Source organism: Bubalus kerabau, chromosome 7 (genome assembly GCF_029407905.1).
Source record: "Bubalus kerabau isolate K-KA32 ecotype Philippines breed swamp buffalo chromosome 7, PCC_UOA_SB_1v2, whole genome shotgun sequence".
Taxonomy (NCBI): domain Eukaryota; kingdom Metazoa; phylum Chordata; class Mammalia; order Artiodactyla; family Bovidae; genus Bubalus; species Bubalus kerabau.
Window position 1 is genome coordinate 57,365,403 of NC_073630.1, and position 14,335 is coordinate 57,379,737.

Genomic DNA, 14,335 nt, shown 5'->3' on the forward strand with positions numbered 1-14,335 from the left:
TGAATGTAATTTTAATATTTTGGGAATTTCTCTAATGGACAATGGAACATTAGTGGAAAGCTGGTAAGTGAATGACCAGATTTTTGTTTTATAATACTAGCTAAAGGACTCATGATCTAAATCAAATCCCTTATGATTATACAGTGGAAGTGAGAAATAGATTTATGGGCCTAGATCTGATAGATAGAGTGCCTGATGAACTATGGAATGAGGTTCGTGACACTGTACAGGAGACAGGAATCAAGACCATTCCCATAGAAAAGAAATGCAAAAAAGCAAAATGGCTGTCTGGGGAAGCCTTACAAATAGCTGTGAAAAGAAGAGAAGTGAAAAGCAAAGGAGAAAAGGAAAGATAAAAACATCTGAATGCAGAGTTCCAAAGAATAGCAAGAAGAGATAAGAAAGCCTTCTTCAGCGATCAATGCAAAGAAATAGAGGAAAACAACAGAATGGGAAAGACTAGGGATCTCTTCAAGAAAATCAGAGATACCAAAGGAACATATCATGCAAAGATGGGCTCGATAAAGGACAGAAATGGTATGGACCTAACAGAAGCAGAAGATATTAAGAAGAGATGGCAAGAATACATAGAAGAACTGTACAAAAAAGATCTTCATGACCCAAATAATCACAATGGTGTGATCACTGACCTAGAGCCAGACATCCTGGAATGTGAAGTCAGGTGGGCCTTAGAAAGCATCACTGCGAACAAAGCTACTGGAGGTGATGGAATTCCAGTTCAGCTAGTCCAAATCCTGAAAGATGATGCTGTGAAAATGCTGCACTCAATATGCCAGCAAATTTGGAAAACTCAGCAGTGGCCACAGGACTGGAAAAGGTCAGTTTTCATTCCAATCCCAAAGAAAGGCAATGCCAAAGAATGCTCAAACTACCACACAATTGCACTCATCTCACGTGCTAGTAAAGTAATGCTCAAAATTCTCCAAGCCAGGCTTCAGCAATATGTGAACCGTGAACTTCCTGATGTTCAAACTGGTTTTAGAAAAGGCAGAGGAGCCAGAGATCAAATTGCCAACATCCGCTGGATGATATAAAAAGCAAGAGAGTTCCAGAAAAGCATCTATTTCTGCTTTATTGACTATGCCAAAGCTTTTGATTGTGTGGATCACAATAAACTTGAAAATTCTGAAAGAGATGGGAATACCAGACTACCTGATCTGCCTCTTGAGAAATTTGTATGCAGGTCAGGAAGCAACAGTTAGAACTGGACATGGAACAACAGACTGGTCCAAATAGGAAAAGGAGTTCATCAAGGCTGTATATTGTCTCCCTGCTTATTTAACTTCTATGCAGAGTACATCATGAGAAATGCTGGACTGGAAGAAACACAAACTGGAATCAAGATTGCTGGGAGAAATATCAATAACCTCAGATATGCAGATGACACCACCCTTATGGCAGAAAGTGAAGAGGAACTAAAAAGCTTCTTGATAAAAGTGAAAGTGGAGAGTGAAAAAGTTGGCTTAAAGCTCAACATTCAGAAAACGAAGATCATGGCATCCGGTCCCACCACTTCATGGGAAATAGATGGGGAAACAGTGGAAACAGTGTCTGACTTTACTTTTCTGGGCTCCAAAATCACTACAGATGGTGACTGCAGCCATGAAATTAAAAGATGCTTACTCCTTGGAAGGAAGTTATGACCAACCTAGATAGCATATTCAAAAGCAGAGACATTACTTTGCCAACAAAGGTTCATCTAGTCAAGGCTATGGTTTTTCTTGTGGTTATGTATGGATGTGAGAATTGGACTGTGGAGAAGGCTGAGCACCGAAGAATTAATGCTTTTGAACTGTGGTGTTGGAGAAGATTCTTGAGAGTCCCTTGGACTGCAAGGAGATCCAACCAGTCCATTCTGAAAGAGATCAGCCCTGGGATTTCTTTGGAAGGAATGATGCTAAAGCTGAAACTCCAGTACTTTGGCCACCTAATGGGAAGAGTTGACTCATTGGAAAAGACTCTGATGCTGGGAGGGATTGGGGGCAAGAGGAGAAGGGGAAGACAGAGGATGAGAAGGCTGGATGTCATCACTGACTAGATGGGTGTGAGTCTGAGTTAACTCCGGGAGTTGGTGATGGACAGGGTGTCCTGGTGTGCTGCGATTCATGGAGTCACAAAGAGTCGGACACAACTGAGCGACTGATCTGATCTGATCTGAAAGGACTCATTAGATGTATTACTCTCCAGAGTTGAAATCTTGCAGATTATCATAGCTTTCTTTTCTTTTAATGCTTATGATGCTTCCTCATTTAAAATGTTTGGACATTAACTTTCTACAGTTTTATAAGAGAAATAAAATATTGGCTTCACGACTCATACTCTCATGCCCCAATTAAAAACTTAAAAAGGATAAAACATCTTATCACACAGGGATCAACACTGTTAAATGTGTCACCATCTTGTTTCATAATTAAAAACAATAATCCTAAAATGTGAGCCCACAGTAGGAATTGCCTGGCAGCTCAGATGGTAAAGAATCTACCTGCAATGGGGGAGACCTGGGTTAGATCCCTGGGTTGGGAAGATCCCCTGGAGGAGGGTATGGCAACCCACTCCAGTATTCTCACCTGGAGAATCCCCATGGACAGAAGAACCTGGCAGGCTACAGTCGTTGGTGTTTCAAAGAGTCAGACAGCACTGAGCAGCTAAGCATGACACATTATTTTCAAAGAGATTCTGGTCACTTTTGAAAAAAGTGCTGTATCACTTTACCTGACAACTACTTTGCAGAAGAAAATATTTTATTAAAATGTATGTGTTATAATATAACCTCTCATTCTGCTTTTAGTTACAACATCTGAAAGTCTAAAAGTCTTAGTCTTACTTGCTATCTCGTAGATGTTTGTGTATTGATTGGTCCTTACCACTATCCTAGATTTCAGTTCACATAAATCTTACCTCTTTGCTTCATAGCAGTTACCTTCAGGACACTAAATATAATAAATACCCATCTTATAACCAGGGTCCAGATATCCTACCTACCTTTACCTTGCCCCATTCCTAAAAGTTATTTATACCCATGTACACTTCCCATGAATACAGTGTTTCTTCCTGAAAACAAAGCAAAGCAAAATCACAAAACACCTCCTTACTCCTCACTGTCCTCTTTTTTTCTCTCTGTCTTGTCTCTTCAGTTTGCTGGGTCTCAGTTCATAAAAACTTGATAAACCAACACTTGGAAATACAGTGTGGCACTACTTCCCATGGTAACTGGTGTCACTTCTTTCCTTTTATCACTTGTTCTAACTTATTCTGACATTATCTTTTCTTTTCAGCTTACACCAAAATGCACCATCATCAGTGTAGAATCTGTAGTTAAATATACACATACTGGCTATGTTAAAGTGAAGTATATTCAATCCATATAAATATTAGCATACAGGATAGCATCCAAAGACCAAAACTTATAGAATAATTAAAAAATACTTACCTTTATGTTTGAGAATTTGCTTTGGAAAGTAAACCCTACACTCACACACAAAAATCACATTTACCAGAAAATTTTCAAGTTTGTTTCTCAGAGGAATATCTCCTACTACTATCATTAGAATTGGATGTGAGAAGCAATTTTAATTATCTCACACTTTTGTGACCCCATGGACTATAGCCTACTGGGCTCCTTGCTCCATGGGATTCTCCAGGCAAGAATACTGGAATGGGTTGCCATTTCCTTTCCAGGGGAGCTTCCCAACCCAGGGATAGAACCCGGGTCTCCCGCATTGCAGGCAGACAGTTGAACCTCTGAGCCACCAGGGAAGCCCCCTATACAAAGTTATATCCTTTGCTTAGACAGTAGAAATGATTTTTTAAGTCTGTATATAAATACAAAAAATGGGATGTTGGCAATATAAGGTTTTACATATAAATTAGAATGGCTATATTTTTTATAAAGTTGTTTTGTTTTTAGAGTTGTCTGCATAGCCAATTAGTTTTTGCTGTGTTGTGGGACATTTCATATTTAATAAGGAGCAAAAAAGTGTTTTCCATATGCTAAGAGTTTCAGAGAGACTAACAAGCACTTTAGAGTCTTATTTAAAAATGTGTATATTCCAAAGTAATGTTAAGTTTTTTAAGAATTATGATTTATGAATGTACATTCTATATATTAAAGTCTATTCAATATATATATACATAATGAAATTAATAATATAAAAATATAACTTGTCAAGTAAGTCTGCAAATGGTTAGCATTCATTTGCTTTTACATGAAAGTCAAATTATAAAAGTTAGAAAAATCAAAACGTCATGTACTTTTCTCTAAGTAGATTGATTACCTAATCATCTTTTCTAAAGCATATGCCCTCTCAAATATATTATGAATATTTCAGAATTAAAAGATAATATTTATAAAATGATTGTGAAGATTTTATGTCAATATAGTTTTTCAACAGTAAGAGCAATGTTTCAAACACTGGTATCAATAAAGCATTCTTGCAAAGGCACACAAATTTAATGGATCAATCTGTAAATTAATTTATATACCAAGGCAGTGTTTAAAAAAAAAGTGATACAGCAATCAGTCAACAATTAGTAGAGCTAATCATCTGGGTGTTATCAGGGAAAGAGTCAAAAAGAGCCCTCCCAAAGCCACATCATCTCGAAGTGACAATGTACATTCCCAGCCCATACCCTCTGGAAGGCAATATCAGAGATTTCATACTACAGAGGAAATATACTTCAATAAAATAATCCAGCTACTTAACAAAGAAATACTCAAACAAATAAGCTGCAGATGAATACAAATAGGACCTCAATAAGATATTACAGCAAATCTGGATATTGTCCCACATAAAAATGGAGAGAAGCTGTTTTTAACACAGTGACTTACAAGAAATCCTAAAGCAGTTTCTTCAGGCTAAAAGCAAATGACTACTGACAGTAGCTAGAATTCACACACACACACACACACACACACACACACACACATATAAAGATGACTAAGTAAATACCTGCCTCTTTAGAAACCTATATGCAGGTCAGGAAGCAACAGTTAGAACTGGACATGGAACAACAGACTGGTTCCAAATAGGAAAAGGAGTACGCCCAGGCTGTATATTGTCACCCTGCTTATTTAACTTCTATGCAGAGTACATCATGAAAAACGCTGGGCTGGAAGAAGCACAAGCTGGAATCAAGATTGCCGGGAGAAATATCAATAATCTCAGATATGCAGATGACACCACCCTTATGGTAGAAAGTGAAGAGGAACTAAAAAGCCTCTTGATGAAAGTGAAAGAGGAGAGTGAACAAGCTGGCTTAAAGCTCAACATTCAGAAAATGAAGATCATGGCATCTGGTCCCATCACTTCATAGGAAATAGATAGGGAAACAGTGGAAACAGTGTCAGACTTTATTTTGGGGGGGCACCAAAATCACTGCAGATGGTGATTGCAGCCATGAAATTAAAAGATGCTTACTCCTTGGAAGGAAAGTTATGACCAACCTAGATAGCATATTGAAAAACAGAGACATTACTTTGCCAACAAAGGTCCGTGTAGTCAAGGCTATGGTTTTTCCAGTGGTCCTGTATGGATGTGAGAGTTGGGCTGTGAAGAAAACTGAGCGCCGAAGAATTGATGCTTTTGAACTGTGGTGTTGGAGAAGATTCTTGAGAGTCCCTTGGACTGCAAGGAGATCCAACCAGTCCATTCTGAAGGAGATCAGCCCTGGGATTTCTTTGGAAGGAATGATGCTAAACCTGAAACTCCAGTACTTTGGCCACCTCATGCGAAGAGTTGACTCATTGGAAAAGATTCTAATGCTGGGAGGGATTGGTGGCAGGAGGAGAAGGGGATGACAGAGGATAAGATGGCTGGATGGCATCACTGACTCAATGGACATGAGTCTGAGTGAGCTCCGGGAGTTGGTGATGGATAGAGAGGCCTGGTGTGCTGCAATTCATGGGGTCGCAAAGAGTCGGACACGACTGAATGACTGAACTGAACTGAACTGAATTTCAGACATGATGGTGTTTGGAGGTGAGGCCATTGGGAGATGATCAGGTCATAAAGGAAGAGCCTTCATAAATGGAATTATTTCCTTTATAAAAGATACCCAAGGGAGATCCCTTGCTCTTTCTGTCACTTGAGGACCCAGTTAAAAGACTAAATCATCAATTCAGAATTTCTACTACTGGAATAAAATTAATACAATTTTATTTAAATATTAGGTAGGATAAATTCATGACAATGGCCTTGTCTCAGTTAATATTGAATGGCAATTTTTATATCCAGAGAGTATAAAATCCACCGTCCTGAATATGAATAGCTTTATTTCATATTTGCTGTTGTTGTTTAGTCCCTCAGTTGTGTCCGTCTCTTAGCTGGACCGTAGCACACCGGCTTCCCTGTCCTACACTATCTCCTTGAGATTGCTCAAACTCATGACCATTTATTTGATGATGCCATCCAACTCTCATCCTCTGTCACCTCCTGCCTCCATCTTTCCCAGCATCAGGGTCTTTTCCAAGGAGGGGGCTCTTCCCATCATGTGGCCAAATTATTGGAGCTTCAGCATCAGCATCAGTCCTTCCAATGAATATTCAGGACTGATTTCCTTTAGGATTGACTTATTTGATCTCCTTGCTGTCCAAGAGACTCTCAAGAGTCTTCTCCAGCACCAGAGTTTGAAACTATCAATTCTTTGGCGCTCAGCCTTATTTATGGTCCAACTCTCACATGTGTACATCCTTAAACTCACTTTTGAAAATCTCATCAGTCTCAGATATGCTCTTGGGTGGCAGCCTCAGCCTGCAATGGCTTGGAGCAAGTCTTGGGTTCCCAGTCAGAGGCTGGGGCAAGTTTGCACTGGTGAATGCACCAGATTCTTGCTACCAGACCAATGGTCAGCAACAAGGGCCCTGCCCTTTGGCTTTGCAGAAAAGAATTTCCATTAAAACAGAAAATAGTGAAGCAAGTATTATTTTAAGAGGAAAAGAGTACAGTACATGTGAATAGATACACAGGTAGACTCAGAGGGAGAGTCCTTGAATTGCACCCTCATGGTAGTTTAAATCACTCATATGGGGTATTTCTTCTGTTTTTCCTTTGGCTAATCATGTAGATTTGTTTAGTTCACAGTCCATATTTAGTGTATATCAGGATCTTTCCATGTGTGCACAAGGCATCTCTTAGCCAAGATGGGTCTTAACAAAGAGTTCTATGGGTAGAGCATCACTTGACATTATTCCCACTTTGACCTAAAGGATCCTTTCTGCACATGTGTACTCCAGGAGGTCTCTTGACTTCAAGAATGAGAAATATGTGGTGTGGACCGGGCCCATCCTTTCCCTTTACCCTGGAGGCTGGATGCCCAGCTATCTCCTGCCTCAGACTGACATGAGATAACTGAAGTTTTTAAATCCTCTCTCCTTTAACTAGATTTAAATGTGAATGAAGCATTAAAAATATAACTAGATATATCAAATTCCATTTAGATATTTTCAAAATACTCTAAAATATGTAGGTTATGTTTCAAATAAATAAAACTTTTAATCTCATTAATTTAAAATGATGTAGAACCATAAATTAGTCACGAAAAAAATAAAAGGAATGAAAGTAGGATAAAAGCATGGAGAAAGGATGGAAGAAATCAGTGGCGGAAAGGAAGGAGGGAGAAAGGAATAGAAGGAACAAAATCATGAAAGCAAATAATGGAACTAAGGTGAAAATACATCTGTTCTTTCAGAAAGCAAGCCCTTTAAAATGACTAATTAGCCTGGAATGCTATGCTCTATTACATAACTATTGATTTAAGTAATGCAATTGATTGTATTTCTTCAAAAGTTAGAATTGCTAGGATTGTAGGAAGTTACAAAGCATAGAGTTCATTTTTTTGCCTTTGGGCAGAAATATTCCAGTCACTCAAAAACCAAAGAATGTATCTCATTTTTTTAAATGTCCAAAGAAGAAAATCATGCATCTACTTCCAAAAACTTAGTCTCACAAAGAACACTGTCTCAGGAGCATAACTCTGATTTTCCCACACAAATAGCTTATGAAGTAACATCCAAAAGTTAGAGATACTCTAGTTTTGGAGCCTTCCTTGGTAGCTCAGTGGTAAAAGAATCCTCATGTCAATGCAGAAGACACAGGTTCAGTCCCTGGGCCTGGAAGATCCCTTGGTGAAGGAAATGACAACCTACTCCAGTATTTTTGCCTGGGAAATCCCATGGACAGAGAAGCCTGGTACACTACAGTCCATGGGGTCACAAAAGAGTCAAACATGACTTAGCGACTAAACAACAGCAAATCTAGATTAACTTTTTAGTTGACATTTGGCCATTGTCACTAGAGAAATTTGGCCTTTCAGCTAGAGAAAAAGGAAAAGTAAGAATATGGAATCATGCTAGGCACAGGGAAATATTAACAATATTTTCTTTTGTGTACCAAATTTGAAATTCATCTGGTCCCATCACTTCATGGGAAATAGATGGGGAAACAATGGAAACAGTGTCAGACTTTATTTTCGGGGGCTCCTAACTCATGACAAATTAGAAATCTGTCTCACTATTGAAAACAGGCCATTAAAATATGTTTTTGCTTTACTTTTCAAGTTGTCAGCTTTACCATTTTTATGAATAAAGACCTTAATTAAATGACAGCCTAAATTTTGGCTTCTCTCACATAACATTTTCAGAAAATTAGTATTATAATAAATTTTTCACGTGACAAATACTTTAATTGCTTCAAGTGAAATTGTTATTTTGCCCATTTCCGTTAAATCTTTTAGTTCAAGCTATAGCTTTAAAATTTAATAATGAAGTTTTTATATGGATCTTTATTGATTAAATAATATAAATTGATTAAATAAACTTAAAAAGATTTCTTCTTTTGACTAAATAATTTTAAAAATCAGTATCTAGGCCCTAAAATCTCTGTATGTATAGAACTGAAAGACAATTACTACTTAAAGCTGTAGTGTTACAGAATTATATTTGTTTTCTTAAGTGTATATATATATAGAATTTAGAATTATAATACCCATTTAATTGTGTCATAGAGTAAGTCTTCATACCAATTTTTATTTCAACAAAAAGTAATAGGCTATTGAAAATAAATTTGTTTACATTGACTTCAAAGACTTTTATACTCAGATAAATTCTCATTCATATTTATCATCTTTTGACATACAAGTCTACTCTCAGAAACTAAACAAATATTATATAATGAGGTATATTTTTACTGGGTTGAAAATTCAGGTTTTATTCTTACAAACATATTCTTTCAATAGCACTTAAGATGTAAGAAATCTTGAATTTCTTCACTTTTCTGAATAAAATCTAATCCTTTGCATTCTTCTGGAATAGTCAATAATATGTGTGCTGTGCTGTGCTGTGCTTAGTCACTCAGTCATATCCCACTCTTTGCAACCCCATAGACTGTAGCCTACCATGCTCCTCTGTCTATAGGGATTCTCTAAGCAAGAATACTGGAGTGGGATACCTATTCTATCCTCCAAGGGATCTTTATAATCCAGGGATCCAGACCAGGTCTCCCACATGGCAGGGGGATTCTTTACCATCTGAGCCAACAGGAAGCCCAAGAATCCTGGAGTGGGTAGCCTATCCCTTCTTCAGGGGAACTTTGCAACCCAGAAATTGAACCCGAGTCTCCTGCATTGGAGGCAGATTCTTTAGAAGCCGAGCTACCCAGGAGTATACCTCTTATATTTACAGCATCCATTTATTTTTTATCAGCCTTTAACCAAAATGACGTGGACCTAAATTTTTCTATGATTTTACTGTCGTTCAGTTTATGATTATTTTTATGTAGTATTTTAAATTTTAAATGATGCTATGGCCAATTTTATATATTTATTTACTGTCTTTTCTAAGAGATAAGATTACATTTTCAAAGAAAGTTGATAATTTTGTCAAATCATCCATTTTACCTAAGACATGATTTATCCTAAGGTGGTAAAACCTTAAATTATTTTGCTCCACTCCTTTCAAAACCTTCCCAGACTAGTCACTAATTGCAATCAAATTTATTTAATTATCATTGAAATAAAAGTCATGATGTACAATGCAATGCAGCATATTAACAAATTGAAAGATAAAAACCATATTATCATCTCAATAGATGCAGAAAAAGCCTTTGACAAAATTCAGCACCTCTTTATGATTAAAATTCTTCAAAAAAAAATGGGCATAGAAGAGACCTACCTCAACATAGTAAAGGCCATATATGATAAGCCTACAGCAAACATTATTCTTAATGATGAAACACTGAAAGTAATCTCCCTATGATCAGGAACAAGACAAACGTGTCCACTTTCATCACTACTCTTCAACATAGTTCTGAAAGTCCTAGCTACAGAATCAGAGAAGAAAAAGAAATAAAAGGAATCCAGATCAAAAAATATGTAAAGCTCTCACTGTTTGCAGATGACATAATACTGTACATAGAAAATACTATGTACTAAAGATAATATCAGAAAATTATTATTATTATTTTATTTTTTATTACTTTAAAATATTTTATTGGTTTTGTGCTAATCAGTGAATTTAGCGAAGTTTCAGGATACAAAATCAATACACAGAAATCACCTGCATTTGTACATACTAACAAAGAAAAATTGGAAAGAGAAATTAAGAAGTCAATCACATTCACCATTGCAACAAAAAAAATTAAATATTTAGGAATAAACTTACCTAAAGTAGACAAAAGAACTGTACACAGAAAATTATAAGACACTAATGAAAGAAATCAAAGATGACATAAATAGATGGAGAGATATTCCATGTTCCTGGTAGGAAGCACCAACATTGTGAAAATGACTATACTATCAAATGCAATCCACAGGTTCAATGTGATCCCAATCAAATTACCAATGGTGTTTTTCACAGACTAGAACAAAAATTTCACAGTTCATATGGAAACACAAAAGACCCTGATTAGCCAAAGCAGTCTTGAGAAAGAAGAATGGAGCTGGAGGATTCAAGCTTCCTGACTTCAGATTATACTACAAAGCTACAGTCATCAAGACAGTATGGTACTGGCAAAAAAAAAAAAAAAAAAAAAAATATATATATATATATATATATATAGACCAATGGAACAAGATAGAAAGCCCAGAAATAAACCCATGCACCTCTGGGTATCTTATTTTTGACAAAGGAGGCAAGAATATACAATGGGGCAAAGACATCCTCTTCAATAAATGGTGCTGGGAAAACTGGACAGCTACATGTAAAAGAAATTAGAGCACTTCCTAACACCATACACAAAGATAAACTCAAAATGAATTGAAGACCTAAATTTAAGACCAGAAACTATAAAACTCTTAGAGAAAAACATAGTCAGGACACGGGATGACATAAATCAAAGTAAGATCCTCTATGACCCACCTCCTAGAGTAATGGAAATAAAAACAAAAGTAAACAAGTGGGACCTAATTAAACTTAAAAGCTTTTGCACAGCAAAGGAAACTATAAGCAAGGTGAAAAACAGCCCTCAAAATGAGAGACAATAATAGCAAACAAAACAACTGACAAAGGATTAGTTTCCAAAATTTGCAAGAAGCTCATACAACTCAATGCCAGAAAAGCAAAGAACCCAATCAAAAAGTGGGAAAAGACCTAAACAGATGTTTCTCCAAAGAAGACATACAGATGGCTAACAAACACATGAAAAGATGCTCAACATTTCTCATTATTAGAGAAATGCAAATCAAAACTACAATGAGATATCACCTTATACTGGTCAGAATGACCATCATCAAAATGTCTACAAAAAATAAATGCTGGAAAGGGTGTGGAGAAAAGGGAACAGTCTTGTACTGTTGGTGGGAATGTAAATTGATTCAGCTATCATGGAAGACAGTATGGAGATTCCTTAAAAACCTAGGAATAAAACCACCATATGACCCTGCAATCCCACTCCTAGGCATATACCCTGAGGAAACCAAAATTGAAAGAAACACATGTATCCCATTGTTCATTGCAGCACTATTTACAATAGCTAGAACATGGAAGCAACCTAGATGTCCATCAACAGATGAATGGATAAAAAAGTTGTGGCTTATATGCAACATGGAATATGACACAGCTTTAAAAAGGAATACATCTGAGTCAGTTTTCATGAGGTGGATGAACCTAGAACCTATTATAGCGAGTGAAGTAGTCAGAAAGAGAAAGATAAATACCATATTCTACTGTATTCCGTATATATGGAATCTAGAAAAATGGTACTGAAAAATTTATTTACAGGTCAACAATAGAGAAAAAGACATAGAAAATGTACTTATGGACATGGGGAGAGGGGAGGTCAGGGTGAGATGTATGGAAAGAGTAACATAGAAACTTTCATTACAATATGTACAATAGATAGCCAATGGGAATTTGCTAATGGCTCAGGAAACTCAAACAGGGGCTCTAAATCAACCTAGAGTGGTGTGGTGGGGAGGGAGATGGGAGGGAGTTTCAAAACGGAAGAGATATATGTATACCACTCCTCGTCCAAGGTAAGGAGCAATGGCTGGGCTTTGCTGGAGCAGCCGTGAAGAGATACCCCATGCCCAAGGTAAGAGAAACCCAAGTAAGATGGTGGGTGATGCAAGAGGGCATCAGAGGGCAAACACACTGAAACCATACTCACAGAAAACTAGCCAATCTAATGACACTGGTACCACAGCCTTGTCTAACTCAATGAAACTAAGCCATGCCCGTGGGGCAACCCAAGACAGGCGGGTCATGGTGGAGAGATCTGACAGAATGTGGTCCACTGGAGAAGGGAATGGCAAACCACTTCAGTATTCTTGGCTTGAGAACCCCATGAACAGTATGAAAAGGCAAAATGATAGGATACTGAAAGAGTCAGTAGGTGCCCAATATGCTACTGGAGATCAGTGGAGAAATAACTCCAGAAAGAATGAAGGGATGGAGCCAAAGCAAAAATAATACCCAGCTGTGGATGTGACTGGTGACAGAAGCAAGGTCCAATGCTGTAAAGAGCAATATTGCATAGGAACCTGGAATGTCAGGTCCATGAATCAAGGCAAATTGAAAGTGGTCAAACAAAAGATGGCAAGAGTGAATGTTGACATTCTAGGAATCAGCGAAGTGAAATGGACTGGAATGGGTGAATTTAACTCAGATGACCCTTATATCTACTACTGTGGGCAGGAATCCCTCAGAAGAAATGGAGTGGCCATCATGGTCAACAAAAGAGTCCGAAATGCAGTACTTGAATGCAATCTCAAAAACGACAGAATGTTCTCTGTTCGTTTCCAAGGCAAACCATTCAATATCACAGTAATCCAAGTCTATGCCCCAACCAGTAATGATGAAGAAGCTGAGGTTGAATGGGTCTATGAAGACCTACAAGACCTTTTAGAACTAACACCCAAAAAAGATCTCCTTTTCATTATAGGGGACTGGAATGCAAAAGTAGGAAGTCAAGAAACACCTGGAGTAACAGGCAAATTTGGTCTTGGAATACGGAATGAAGCAGGGCAAAGACTAATAGAGTTTTGCCAAGAAAATGCACTGGTCATAACAAACACCCTCTTCAAACAACACAAGAGAAGACTATACATGGACATCACCAGATGGTCAACACCGAAATCAGATTGATTATATTCTTTGCAGCCAAAGATGGAGAACCTCTATACAGTCAGCAAAAACAAGACCAGGAGCTAACTGAGGCTCAGACCATGGACACCTTATTGCCAAATTCAGACTTAAATTGAAGAAAGTAGGGAAATCAACTAGACCATTCAAGTATGACCTAAATCAAATCCCTTATGATTATACAGTGGAAGTGAGAAATAGATTTAAGGTCCTAGATATGATAGATAGACTGCCTGATGAAGTATGGAATGAGGTTCGTGACATTGTACAGGAGACAGGGATTAAGACCATCCCCATGGAAAACAAATGCAAAAAAGCAAAATGGCTATCTGGGGAGGCCTTACAAATAGCTGTGAAAAGAAGAGAAGCAAAAAGCAAAGGAGAAAAGAAAAGATATAAACATCTGAATGCAGAGTTCCAAAGAATAGCAAGAAGAGATAAGAAAGCATTTTTCAGCGATCAATACAAAGAAATAGAGGAAAACCACAGAATGGAAAAGACTAGGGATCTCTTCAAGAAAATCAGAGATACCAAAGGAACATTTCATGCAAAGATGGGCTCGATAAAGGACAGAAATGGTATGGACCTAACAGAAGCAGAACATATTAAGAAGAGATGGCAAGAATACACAGAAGAACTGTACAAAAAAGATCTTTATGACCCAGATAATCACGATGGTGTGATCACTGACCTAGAGCCAGACATCCTGGATGTGAAGTCAAGTGGGCCTTAGAAAGCATC